The sequence below is a fragment of the Gopherus evgoodei genome, chromosome 4, assembly GCF_007399415.2.
Source record: "Gopherus evgoodei ecotype Sinaloan lineage chromosome 4, rGopEvg1_v1.p, whole genome shotgun sequence".
NCBI lineage: Eukaryota > Metazoa > Chordata > Testudines > Testudinidae > Gopherus > Gopherus evgoodei.
The window spans coordinates 142,370,639-142,375,626 of record NC_044325.1 but is presented as its reverse complement, the minus strand read 5'-3'; the positions used below and the strand labels follow the sequence as shown (position 1 = coordinate 142,375,626).

The window sequence follows — 4,988 nt, the reverse complement described above, 5'->3', positions numbered from 1 at the left end:
ACGGATCTGTCAATGCGCGCTGCCTGGCTCATGTCTGCTTCTCAGGGTGGGGCGGGGTGTGCAGCAGGTTCAGAGACAGATGTCTGGGGAAGATCTTTGCTGGCATGAGGCCATTGTAATTTTCCATAGAGTTGTTTTTAGGTGCTGCATGTGAGATCAGAGACTTGAGATTCCAACATTATTTTAGACATTTGAATAAATAAACAAACGACATTCTTCACTGGGCACAGACAGTGCTGACAAGCTCCCTGGCAGAGTTCCAGAACCTGCTGTGGCATGAGAAACACTCCCTGCACTGATCACTCTCTTAAAAGGGGGCAAGCTGGGGCTGCTCGTCCTCCTCTCGGTTTGCATTAAACCACAGAAAAACACAAGCACTTTCCGTATGAAACTAAGATGCCGCATGTTGCAAATAGCCAAGGACTGATGTCATTCAATGTGACTCCATGAGGGTGGGTGACATGATTCCTGTGTTGTTCTCCTGGACAAGCCACTTCTGCTAATGCATTTTCCACGACTAGATTTTAAAGTGGAGACTCTCTCCTCCAGTGTCCTTTTTTTGGCGTTTGATTTAATCAAGATGTCCCATCACCCAAGGCTGAGCCAGTTGTGAGCAGGCCAGACAATTCTGTGTCAAAGCACTGCTCTCATACAGCAATCTCTCTCAACAGTGTGGGTAATTAACCACTGGAACCCCTGGGACTTGACTTAACGATGTGATGGATGTGCCATCATTTGAAGTTTTTAAATCAAAACTGGATTTCATTCTAAAAGATATGCTGTCGCTCAAATAGAAGTCATGGGCTTGAGGCAGAAATTAGTGGGTGGGATTACCTAGCCTATGTTATGCAGGAGGTCAGCCTAGAATGACCATATTGATTTCTTCTGGATTTAAAATCTCTCTCTCCCTAGGCTTTGGTGGTGTGGCCAGCACCAAGGGACATGAACTGGCTATCACCCTTCAGGGACACTGATGCTCCTACATGATGGTGAAGAACAACTTTACATGGTAAGTAGAGCCACTAGCTGATTACAGCAGAGGACCCCCATGAGCCAGTTTCCTTTCTCCAGGGCTTCCCCTATCTACTTCTCTTATCCCAGCAATGGGGCTGCTTCTGCTTTCCTTATCTCCTAAGCCTTGCACAGGGGTTTAACTGTGTGACTCTGAATGAATGGATGTTGCAATGCAGAAGCAGCCCACACAGGGTGTTGAGCTCACAGGGGAAGACCCAGGGCATGTCTGCTATCTTCCTTGCCCAAATTCCTGTGTTGCCACCCACCTTTGCATCTCTGAGCACACGGGATTAGAAACAAAGCACTGACACATTTAAGAAAGGGCCGGAACAGAGCATGAGAGCAACATGACGATGACGTATCCACTTCTCATCACTTCCCCAGCAAGCAGAACATGCTCCTGTCTCCTTTCCTTCCTCTGCCTGCAGACCTGATTCACACATGGATCTCGGCATTGTGCCTGGACATTTCCCTTCTGGGCAAACCTAGCTTCATTTCCTTTCCCCCTAGCAATGCACCTGGGTGAACTGAGACTCTTATGAAACATTGTGTGGTAGCCACATAGAGCCTTGCTTTAAGAAGGTTAGTTCAAATCTCCCCCACACCATAGACCTGATTCTCGTCTTCCACTAGTGTGATTCTGTCAGTGTCACAGGATTTATTCCTGATTTACACTGGTATAACTGGAAGGAGGCTCAGGTCCAGTAAGCAGAAAGGACCTGATTTCCCATCTCATATACATGGGTATGTATCAAGTGTAGTCAATAGAGCTGCACAATATAAGTGGTGAGAGTAACAGATCCAATCTATCTCCCTCCTACGTATTCATTCTACAGGATTTGGTCTCATGGCTCCAAGCAGTGCCCAAGCACTATCACCCAGGTGAATGGATACGTCCAACCGAATGCTTTGACATTCAAGCTAGAATCCCTCTGGCAGAGAAGCAGGTGAGTTTCCTGTATTTCCCTACAAGGTTTTTGGTTCAGTATGTGGAAAAGAAAGGATGGATGGTGTAGTGGTTAAGTCATTAGCCTGGGACTTAGGCTACCTGGGTTTGCACCCCTGCTCTGCCACAGGCTTCCTCTGTGACCTCAGACAAGTCATATAATTACTCTGTGCCTCAGTTTTTCCACCTGTAAAATGGCGGTGATGGCCCAAGGGTATTGTGAGGATAAATTCATTCAAGACTGTAGATGCTCAGATACCAGGGTGAAGGGGGGGGCAGATAAGTATCTAAGACAGCTTCTTCTCCAAGATATGCTCCTTTAGCAGAAGCTTGTGTATAAATGGAACCCAATGGAGGATGGCTATGCTGTGGGCACTGGTACTCCATCTATCCATGTTAATATGCATGGCACAGTTCCCTGACAAGTGTGATCTTCCCTTCCCCTGCAGGGAAAAGCAGCATTTGGTCCTGGGGGTTGGATGTGAGGGGGTTAAGCTTTTCCCGATGGCAGAAGGACAGTGCTTTTCTAACAGCCGGCACGCGCAGGCATCTGCCTTTTCAAAACTCAGAGTCACAGGAGCTCCTGTTTCGCTGTGCTAAGACACACATGGCTGATGCGCTCTGACATGCCTTTTGTGCTGGCAGATCCACTCAGGGAATTAGCGATGGTCCCAGTTAATGCGGCGAAAAACCCTTCTGTAATCATGAGCATCTGCCTTGGCGAGAGAGATGAAAGCATTAGTCCCCTCCATGCTCACAACAGAGGCTGGGTATGGAAGTGTGTGAGAGCCAAATCCCCAACACCCTCCCATCCTTTAATGAGTCAGGTGGAACCGCATACACAGCTAAACCACGTCAAGCTGGGAAGAGCTGCGACAATTGTATTAGCTGCGAGTTCTTTATTTTTCCCAAACTATGTTAGACAGCAAAGCCCTGCTTTGATCCTCTCAACCTTCTTCACAAGTGTGCTACCCAGTAAGTAACAAGGCAGTGCGCACACACTGTGTGTATGAGCCTGTACATCCTAAATTCAAAGGCACCAGCCCCAAACTGCCTTCAGGCAAGAAGGAGTTTGTAAAGATCTAGGCCAGGGGGTTTACTGAAGCAAATTGGGGGTCACTGACTCTAAGGGAGTGATCGCTGGAGTGGTTCAGATGTTTCATGTCCCAGGTGCGCTCAAGTCTGATCAGGTAGCCAGAAATGGACTCGATACTGAGAAAACAATTTATTCTTATTTCGTATGAATGTATTGCTGCGGATGGACAGCAATGGTCTGGAAAACGAATCGTGCTGATGGAACTACAAAGCAGGCACAGCACGGACAGGACTAATCCAAGCCTGACAGCCCTCCTGTGTCCCCAACTGCTTGGTTCTCAAACTCTTTCATTCTGTGGCCAGTGTGAGAATCACTGCTTGTGACCACACTCCTATGAATGGCCATGTGGTCTAGTGGTTAAAGGACAGGCCTGGTGGTTAGTGCTTTAACCACTGAGAGTCAGATGACGTGGAGTTTATGGAGGCATTTTCTGATCTCAGGTAACCCAGGGTAAATCAGGAGTAACCCCACTGGGTGCTGATTCTCCTCTGACTCACCCCGGCTTGACCCCAGCGGAACTCCATTGAGTTGCACCTGAGAGCAGAATCTCATCCAGGCAGAGCCAAATCCTCCAAGGGCAGAGTTCCTTTGGCTTCAACAGGTTTTATCAGCTCATGCCCGCTGCAATCAACACCCAGTGCAACTGTGGAGCCCAGCTCTTGTTTGACTGCATTGGGGCCGTGGACCAGTGGTCGGATCTGTTCTGTCCATTGTACTGCTATGGTAGGCTTTGCACATACCTGTTAGAACAACCTTCAGACAATTAAATGGGTTCGGTGTGCTCAGGCACCCCAGAGGGTCCCCCTTCTCCCCTCCTGCTCCTCCTCTTCCTCCTCACACTTGGGGCTGGCAATGGAAAAGCCTTTCCATTTCTACCAAAGCTACTAAAAAGAAAACAGGTGTCCGACTCTGACCTTGGAAAGGAATGTGGACTCCGTGATAGAGGCGAGTGCAGGAACGCTGGGGGCTTTTCCTTCGTGTAGGGTTTGTTTTGTATTCCCCTTGCCAACTGTGCAGGTGTGAACCATTGATCAGTGTGGGTGGAAGAGTGGAGGAGAGGAAAGAATAAAACCCTCGGACTTCACAGAACGGGGAATTCAATGCAGAGGGCTTTTTTAATGGCTATTATCCCTTTCCCTCATTGCAGAAAATCAAGGTGAAATCACTCAAGGGAAAACACGGAGATCCCCCCTATCTCCTCCCCAATCAAAATCAGCAGGAAGAAGCCAAGAAGGGTTTAAAGGTAGCTGCAGCAAAACTTCTATTTCCATGTGTATCCTGCCTGAATTGGATGTTGGAGAAAGGTGTTGCAATGACAGCTCAGGGGACCAAAGTCCTGCTCCACGGCTGTTAGATCAGACCCCTGAAAGCTTCTCTTTCTCCAGCCTTGGCAACAGCAGCTTCCCCACATGCACTTGTGCAAGCATCTCACCCCTGACCTGGAGGGACCACCTACAGGGCTGAGAGGTGAGCCCAGGCTCCAAGGCCCATTCAGTCCTTTGGCCCCTCTGCTGAACCCACCACCAAGCAGAGCCAGCTGTGGTGATTGTTGTGAAGTGGCTGCCTGTGTGCTGAGAACTGGGCTGGGTCGATTCAGAGTCTTTATGTGCCTGGCTGGTAGCCATGTGCTGAACCACACGGCAGAGGGCTCTCCCTCTGTCTGGCTGTACCATTCCTTACACTGGAGACTGCTCTGCAGTGGAGTGCAGCTAGCAACAACTGATTAGCTTCATTTACATTCCGCCAACCACCTGGGGACCTCAGTGTGCTAGGTGCTGCACAGACTTGTCTGAGGAGACAGTCCCTGCCCTGAAGTGTTTGCGATCTAATCAGACAAAGGAAAGATTATCTCTATTTTGCAGAAGGGTATCTGAGGCCTAGAGAGACTGAGGGTACAGCTATACAGCCAAAAAACAAATCTTCAGCAATGAG

The 4,988-nt window shown here is 48.8% G+C and overlaps 1 long non-coding RNA gene across 1 annotated transcript; it reads left to right on the top strand.

Moving 5' to 3' along the window:
* The first annotated feature begins 616 nt into the window (after nt 1-616).
* On the top strand, nt 617-4,273 carry LOC115651343. Its single transcript, XR_004000328.1, has 4 exons — nt 617-676; nt 913-1,009; nt 1,851-1,961; nt 4,204-4,273. It is a non-coding gene; the product is annotated as an uncharacterized LOC115651343 (long non-coding RNA).
* The last annotated feature ends 715 nt before the right edge of the window (nt 4,274-4,988 follow it).